The sequence below is a fragment of the Malania oleifera genome, chromosome 11 (assembly GCF_029873635.1).
Source record: "Malania oleifera isolate guangnan ecotype guangnan chromosome 11, ASM2987363v1, whole genome shotgun sequence".
Taxonomy (NCBI): Eukaryota; Viridiplantae; Streptophyta; class Magnoliopsida; order Santalales; family Ximeniaceae; genus Malania; species Malania oleifera.
The window spans coordinates 41,989,382-41,999,096 of NC_080427.1; positions in this window are offsets into that span (position 1 = coordinate 41,989,382).

Here is a 9,715-nt window from a genome sequence, read left to right on the forward strand (position 1 = left end):
GCACCGATAGCAGACAGCTGGTCCTCCCCTGCACTCCCTCCAATGCCTCTGATGGCATCTAGAACAGATAAGACGCTGCAAACTCCCCTGATGGGCTTAAGATCCCGTATCCTGTCGCTGGCCCGAGAAATTACTAGGTCGCCTCCATGAGCCCTAACTAGTGCTGGTCTGAAACCCCTGAGGCAAGGGTCTCTTCTTCTGGTTTGCGGCTCCCTCCTTCTCTTGAATACTGGCCTCAATGGCCATGGCCCTATCCACTAGTTCAGAGAAACTCTGAGTCAACAACACCACCACCTGTGTGCGTATTTCTTGCCTTAGACTTCTCTCTGTTGATCTTATAAGTCACTCTCGGTTTTGATAATGATAAATACTCATTATATCTAATGGGTGTTTGAGGTTATGTGCAGGAACTCAAATTGACAGGATCATAATGCACATAGAGAAAGTGAAGTTTGAAGACCAAATTTCTATTAAAGACCCAATTTTTATGTGTCGTAATGTATTTCATTTAAACAAAGAGTCTGTAATAGTAATTAGGGTCTTTGGTTTGTAATAAGCTCACACACATCACATGCATGGTCTAATACATAAGCTCAAATCAAGAATAACTAAAAATGACTTTAGGGGTTACCTTTTGGTTCGATTGACGCTGAATTTTTTCGGAGTCTTAAAAAAGGCTTAGAAAAGACCCTAGGACACTCACCATTGCACTTGTATATTTTAGGCATTTTAATAGGGTGATTGTGTATTGAAACATGACCGAAATGCACAAGTTATGCACTTTCGATCGACCGACCTGTACAGATCATTTTGCCCCCAGTCGACCAAAATATGTAGTTCATTTGGCCCCGGTCGATCGAACCTCCTAGGAGTCAACTTTTTAACTACCTGGTCGACCGAGCCCAAAATGTACTCCAACACTCTGGTCGACCGAGGGTCCGCAGGAGATGTCCTAATGGTTTGGTCGACCGAATCATGAAGTTCAAATATCCCTGGTTGACCAAATCACGCTAGTTGGGAAAATTACCTCTCCTGGTCGACCGACCCTAAAGTTCAAAGTTGGCCCGGTCGACCGAGCCATATGAACTTTGGTTGACCGGGTCTCTCGAGTTGCTTTGAAATTTTACCGTTGTTAACTATTTTTTAATAAGGTTAAAATGGCTAATACATCATTAATATTTTCTAATAATGCTAGCCTTGTCCCCAAAGGTGACAATTCATGGGGTGTCTATAAATACCCCTTCATTTGGGAAAATTAAAAGGAGATTAGGCATATCAATTAGGAAAAATACTTTAAAATTCCAAAGTTTATAATACTCCTTTTTGAGTCTCCAACACTTATTCTTACCAGATCTTACCACTTAAATATCATCTGTAAGTGTGATTTAAGTGTTGTTGTTCTATAAGGTTTGCTCTCCTTGTTTGTTTGATTGAAATGATTTTAACGAGAACTAAACCTAAGTTCTCTTAGGGGGCTTTGTTCATAAGCATATCCTAAGAAGACTAGCCTAAGCTTCCCAGTATTGTATTTGTGCTGCAATATCTTAGAAAGCTTATATTTGTTTTTGGGTTGCAAAACGTTTTTCAAAACTTACTTAAATATCTTGTGTGTTTTATCTTTGATATACTTGTGAGAAGATATTTGTGTTTGTGATATTAATCTTTGTGTAATAGTTATTTACTTACATATTATTTGCTGAATACAAAGATTACACATTTTTTGCAAACCAAGCATATATATTATCTAATATTCATGTGATTGAGATATTCTGCTGATTGATATCCTTGAGGGTTGCTTGACATTTTGTGTGAACACGATTGATTGAATATCTTAAGAAACAAAGATTGTTTGTTGACACTCTCACGCACTCATTACACTGATAGCAAATATTTTGAGAGTTGAAATATTAGACCACACTGAGCTTACATATTAAATCATATTGGGGTGTATGTGACTGAGCATATCTGGGTATACATCTGCTTTACTTGAAAGCATAATCACTTTACCGTTCTATTTGATTGCAAATACTATTGTATTTCTAGGCACGGGCCTGAAGAGGCGAACTAGCCCTTTGAAATAGTCCTGGATTGGCTTAGACCCGATTAGAAAAATTTGGTGCGCCATCCTATTAAGGTGTGTAGGTTGAGGTCAGCCCCGCTACTTGACCTAGTTGTAAAGGTTGAAGTCAGTTATATGCTAATTGACCTGGTTGTAATCAATGCCGCTCCACCCTTAAAGTGAGCCTTTAGTGGAATCCTCGGGCTTATGAGTTAGAGGTAGGGACGTAAGCATAGTTGGCCAAACCCTGATAACATATCGTATGTTTGTTTATATTTTTGCACTCTATATTTACCACACCTGTATGTTATGGTGTAAATGATGCGCATGATTTAAATTTTCATACATTATATCTACTTGCACATTTGGGATTGTATAGAAAGACCCTAGGTAGTTAAATCATATTGATTTCTGATTAAACCTAGGAGAAAAGTTTAAAATTCCAATTCACCCCCCCCCTCTTGGGAATACACCAATTCTAACACTCTCGAACATCTGAGCTTTCCTCGGCTCATCTGAGATCATATAAGGAGTGAAACGAGATAGCTCCACAAACCTGGTTGCATACAGTTGTACAGTCATAGGTCTTTGGGTCAGATGTAGGAACTCCTGAGCCTTCGCTTCTCGGGTGGCAATAGGGAAGTATTTGTCGAAGAAAACCTCTTTAAAATGGCTCAAAGTGATAGGTGTATGTTGACTTTTTGAGTCCGATCCCTGCTTTGATGCTGACAAAGCACAAGTATCTCATGTGTGCATTTAGTGTTTTTGAACAGGTTCATGATTCAGCACACACATAAGGTAAAGGACATGGAAGGCTGGAGGAACATAAAGGTCATATTATTAAGCGTATTCCGTGAAGACTGAAGAGCAAAAGACGAAGACGTTCATTTTGATTTTAATTTGTATTGCATTTATTTTTATTATTTGGTATGTAATAATGCATACATATCGCATGATATGTTTTGAATGCTCGGATGACCGTAGATTGACTATGGGGAACCAAATGACCTTAGTAGGATTTTGGCCTTAGATAGACCTTAGGTTCCAACACTTAAGTGCACAAAGCCCTAACATGGTTCTCGTATTATTAGGGAAATTTTAGTGCAAAGAAAATGACCTTAGGTAAAAATCATATGGCTTTCGGGCGATCGTACTTGGCAATTCAAACTACCTCGGGTGACCGAACTGTTATGCGGTCAAAAGTTGACTTGGTTCGGGCTACCGAACCAACTTGAACTGAGCTTCCTCGAGCGACCGAACATATGTCAAGACACATTTTCACCAACCTAGGCGCGCGAACCTTCACGTTCAAATCAGACTTCGTGTGACGACCTGAATAATAATGGTATTTAAATAATAAAAAGGAAAGGAAATGGAAATAGTAACAAAAGGAGGCAGTCGATTTTGTCGACGAACGCTACGCGTTCGTCGACGAGGGTATAAAAGGGCCTCGTTGACGAAGCCAAGTTTCGTCGACCAGAAGATACCGAGAGAGGATTTTAGGGAAGTCTGAAATTCGTCGACGAAGGCGCAAGTTTGTCGACAAACTTTCTATAGGACTCGTCAATGATGTGACGTGTCTCCTCGACGAATTTGACCCTATAAATAGTAAAAATCCAAATTTAAACGTAAAAATTAAGAAATCTCTCACTCTCTCCCCCCCCCTTTGGTTTCTCTCCTTGATTTCGGCTCTATCGATTGCCGGATCGATGATCTGAGGCCACCACGACGCTCTTAGGAAAGTTCTCTCCAAATTTATCGGAGCGAATCGTTGGTGGAAGCTAGTCGAAATCCATCCATGAGTTGAGGTAAGACTTTTTATGCTAAATTTGGTTTTACTATAGTTATACGAAATGATATTCCCGTGAAAATACTGAAGTTTAGTACTGAGAGTTTTCATTTTCAGGGTACTGCTTAGGGTTTCCTACGGGTGTAAGACCAATATTATAGAAGGGCTTTTCAGTTGTCAGGTAAGGGGATAAATTAAAACATTTATTTTTCATTGAAATTATTATTATTTAATAGTAGAATAATTTTCAGAAAGCATGCGACTATATATGAGTATAATTGAGAAAATGTAAGTTTGGGAAAATACTCCAATTGTACAGGAAATGTGTTTTCAGAGTAGAATTTATGGTTTCATTTAATTCGTGTGGCATGAATATTATTTTATGTATATATATTATACCATGTTAAGTTAGATTTACAATATAAAGTATGTTGATAGATATTTTTAGGAATAACATGATAAACACGGTAAATTATGATTTCGGAATATATGATATGTTCGGCGCGAGGCCGTAATTGATGTTTAGTGCAAGGCCGTATTTACTCATGTTATTCAGCGCGAGACCATATTTATTCATGTTTTCAGCGCGAGACCGTAATTATTATGTTAAAGTAGAATTCAAAAAATGCTATTATTTGATTTACGATAAACAGTATATGATTATGTACTATATGTTATCAAAACCCGGATGTTAGTTTAGTACAGTTTTAGGAGCACGGTACCATAGCTTATAGATCAGATATTTATGATCATATTGGTGCTAACCACCTCACGAGGGGGTGGGAGATGTATAGTCGATGTGGCTTTCAGTGTAGAGTGTAGACGTCCACCTGACAGTCCCAACCAGGGTGTGGCGGGTTCATCGTACTTATAGACATTTTTTACTCGGCAATGGTCGGCCAGCCATTGTCGGGTCCCGCCTTCGGGCTGCACAACCCGTCATGGGGGGTAATACATGACATCAATTAGCTATACATCCTAAGCAGTTTTCAGTAATATAAATTATATTAGATAACACATGATTAGTATGATTACTTAAAAGTATGAAATTATATGTTATCTAACCATATTACGATTTATGTTCATGGTATGTGAAATGTACGATATAAGTATTACAGTATTAAATGTTTATGTTGCCACACAGCTAATTTTAATTTATCTACCCTTACTGAGAGGTGTCTCACCCCGAATATTAAATAATTTTCAAGAAACCCGGAGAGACTGGCGGGTCAAGGCCGACGCGGAGTGAGTTTAGCTTCCCTACTAGAAGGATAAGTACTGATTTAGGATCAGGAGATTTTTGTTATAAGATCCTAGGTTTATTTTGATATTTTGGAGATTGTATATATAAATACAGTATCTTTGGGAATATAATAGACTCTGGTATTATGAATTATTGGTTGATGGTTGTGATTTACATTTACTGCTGCTTAGGTTTGCGCTGTGTTTGACAGGTGTCTCCGATACCCACGGGTTCGGGTTGACCATTTTATTTATTATGTTTCATTTTATATTAAGATAAGCAGGTCGTTACACCTCGGGTGACCTGATTGGTTAGTTTGGTTAACTGAACTTAGTACCGGGCGCCCGAACTTACGAACGAATGTGTCTGACTTTTGTTCAGCCGACCGATCCCAGACTCGGGCACCCAAACTTCAAAAATGCTTTTTCTTTTTTGTGAGTGTTCGAGTGACCGAATCTATGGCTTGGGTGACTGAAACTCTCGGGTTGCAATTTTTTAACTTGGGTAGTTAAGGTTAAAAATTAATCAAACTTTTCTAATAATGCCCAGCATGTCCCCAACGGTCAAAAATTTCCCTAAGTCTATATATACCCCTTCATAAGCCATGATTAGTAACTTTGATTAGCCCATTTTATCTCTAATTTTTATCCTAATCAAAGTTCCCCAAAAACTTGTTTTTATTGCAAAATCTTTTATGGGGTTATTTTTATGCTCTCCATTATCTTCAACTCATTATTTTGAAAAACTTTTTGAAGAGAACATTTTAGTTTGGGCATTCATTTTGATTTGCACATATAGTTTTAAAATGCTTGTATTTTGTTTTTTTGTGCAAATTTATTTGAAACTAAAACCCTAGGTTCTCCAGTTCGTTCTTGAAAAATATTATTTGGAGAAAATCTTTTGTAGGGTTCAAATCTTTGAAGCTCTTTATTATATACATTATTTTCAAAGATTGCAAAATACTATTTAGATAAGCACCCTTACTCTATTGAGCATTATTGCAAATCATATTAGAGTGCATTTATTTGAGTTTAAACGTGTACATCTCAGCTTGTATTTTCAGAAACACTTTCATGTACAAAAATAGTTTTATAGTAATGGTTGGGTTCAGCCCATGAATTGAACTGGGGAGTCTTAGTCTCGTAAATGAGACCGATTTGGTTCAGCACGAAATTAAATTGGAGAGTCTCAGCCTCGTAAGTGAGACTAGTCGACTCAGCCTAGTAATTGAGCTGGGGTTTTCCTCGCCCCGTAAGGAGAGGATGTAAAAGGCTTTTGCTTCGCCAGGTTAAGTGAGCAGGTATAGTGGAATCCTTGGGAGGTATGCCCAAGGCGGGGATGTAAGCTGGTTTGGCTGAACCTCGATAACAAATTTGGTGTCGCTCTCTCTATCTTATTTAAATTCTTGCACTTTAATTTCAGCATGTGTATGAATGTTTATTTAATGTCAAAATTATTCTCATGCACACATTTGATTTAAATAAGATGCAATACACGTGTATGTTTGCTATTATTGTTAAACTCGCTTTACATACACGTATATATGTGAACTGTGGTGAATCGACGAAATGTTTTAAATTAGCTGAAAAGTTTTAAATGCCAATTCACCCCCCTTTTGAGATCACACCAATTCCAACAGCGTATACCCTGGACGTTGTTCATCAACCATCTTCGCCGATCTCCACCACCTCTTCGCTTCGCCTACCAATTTAAAGGTGGCGAACCGCACCTTCTACTCCTATGTGCACTCCAGCACACCTAACGGTTCCTTTATTTCCTGAACCCAAATCTTCAGCTACGACTAGGTTTGCTCCTCCTACAAAAACCAGCGGATTTGTCTAGATAAACTGCTAAGAAGTGCAGCTTCGACCAGCCGGTGGCTGATTTTGCTTTCTAGAAATCCTCCAGTTCTCCTTCCTAGCCTGCCGCGCTATACTTCGCAGCACTGCCGAAACATCAACATCATCCTCACTGGAAGTATCTACGTGATTATCCCCTCCAACTACGATGTAATTTCCCCTAGAATCCATCTCGAAGATAGGATAGAAATCGACTTAGAAACTCCTCATTTATCATAATTGAAGCAAGTATGAAATGAAGAAACTACTAATACGTATGAATTCTCAGTTTAAAGATTCATTCCCCTAATTCTGTCACAAAACCGACAAGATATCAGTCTCCATCATAACACCGACTCCACACATGCACTCGACCGCCCTAACGTCCCAACCTAAATTTCTGAGCTCCAGTTTCTCAACCTAGAAATGAAACCATAGATGGATTCACCATAGTTTTCCTGAAATCGTCATTCTAGGAAAAACACAGAAAACCGTCAAAGGAACTCCGTGTCTAAGCTTCTAGACCAAAACTCAACCTAATCTACCCACTTTCATCCTTATCTTATCTCAACCTTTACTCTAGTAATTATCAACCATCAAAGTCTACAGAACCTAGTAAACTTAGGCTCTGATACCACCTGTAACCCTTCGATTCGTCATATGGGCCTGGGGTGCTACTTTAGTGAGGTCTGTATACCTAATACCTTATTCCTCATATATGAAACACATATACGCAGCGAAAATAAAATAAAAAATTCTAAAATTATATTACCACAATTCTAACTATCTTTATACACAAATATCTCTATTTTCGTATAATTACATCCCATAAAACTATACAAAAATAAAATCTCTGTCCATACATACCACCTACATAAATTTAAACCACTAGCCTGACTCCTCTAGCCTGCTAGACCCGATCCCTAGGATTTCGTGAAAAGATAATTTGTAAAGTAGGGGTAAGACACGATTCAGTAAGGGAAATACTAAGTTAATGTCAGTGTATGCCCAACATGCATTTAGTGTACAGAAAATAACCAGTTCACTAAGTAGATAAACACATTTATGAAGTCATTCTTATTTTACACTCACACACACAATTAGCCGAGAATAGGGAAAATTACTCGCCCATAAAAGTAACTTCCCTCTACTTTAATACCATTACTGCTATTAGGGCACTCATAATTCTCAGCAAGCCCTCGAAATTATCTTATTAATTATTTGTATTCACATAAATTAATAGATATGCGTAAAAGACACTCCCTGTGACAAACACGTCATTTACTTCCCCCATGGCATGGGTTGTGCGGGCCGAAGGCTAGACTATTGTCCTGGGGGATCCACCCAGACAATAGTCATATGTACTCTCCGCTAACATACTCCGTGGGTATATGCAGCTCCAACTACTGGTCCGATTGCCCTCCCCCAGGGGGTACATTCTCCTCACGTAGGCAAATCAGATAAGGCCACCTTACAACTCTCAACACGGGTGTGGGCGTACACGGCCACATAACAAATCACTAGCAACGATACCGTGCTCACAATACATTGGTCCCCAGGGTTCCTAAAGCATATCATGCAATTTAGATAATAGAAGACACCATTTAAAACATCAATTCACATATATTTCTTGTTATTTCAAAAACTTGGCCCCCGGCTACAAATACAATCCGGCACACAACCATTTAAACAAAACCCCAGCCCTCAGCCGTCATATCAAATCCTTGCATTATTCACAAACATTTTTAGTATTTCGCAAACAATTCCAGTATTTCACAAACAGTTCGATATTTCAAAATTCCAAATCCAGATGTGCAATAATTCATACCAATTAAATCATCTGTCATACGATTTCCACATTTTAATATAACCACATAAACAAACAAGTTATCCACCTTTCATTTATTCAAAAATACCATACCATATATCTTAAGTTTGTAAAATCTATTTCGAACGATTGGTTTTCAAAATAACCTTTAAATTCTTAAATAAATAAATATATGTATGTATGTATATATATATATATATATATATTTAAACATAACAATTAAATTGATTCAATTTCCATAAAATTACTGGCTTAACTTAATCCCCTTACCCAATTTTTGAAAAAATCCGATAAAACTTTGATCACCCCACGGTGTTCAAAACCCTTGAAATCCTGAAATTCAAACTTTACCATATTATTCATCGCAATCCTCAGAATAATTTTCCCTAAAATCCCCCTAGATTCTGAATACCCTAAATAGCCTATTAAAAACCTAAATTGTTAAACTTACCCCCGATTTAGAATTAGTGCCCCATAGCTCCAACTCGAAAACCCACTCTAGTTAGATTGTAGATAATCTCTCCACGAATCTCTTGACAATTTTCGTTTGTTAATTGGACTTAAGATTTAGGAAAAATTGAGGTTAGTATGAGAATTGACCTTACCCCAAGAGATATGTTTACGCTACTCTCACGATAAATCCGCTCCACTAGGAATGTTGGTGGCGGAGGTAGGAACCCAACGGTATCTTCGGATTTCCGATTAGCCGAATATTGGAGAATAAATTGAGAAGAGAAGGAAAGAAGAGCGGAGAAGAATAAGAGACGGTGTGAGAGTGGAGGGAGAGAGAGAACGCATTCTCTCGATTCATTCAGAAGGAAAATCTTTCCTCCAGGAATCCTCAAGGATTGATTTATTATTATAATAATATTATATATATATGTATATTTATTTATATAAGGTTAATGATAATAAGTTTTATATATATATATATAATCATTTTATTTATTTAATTGTT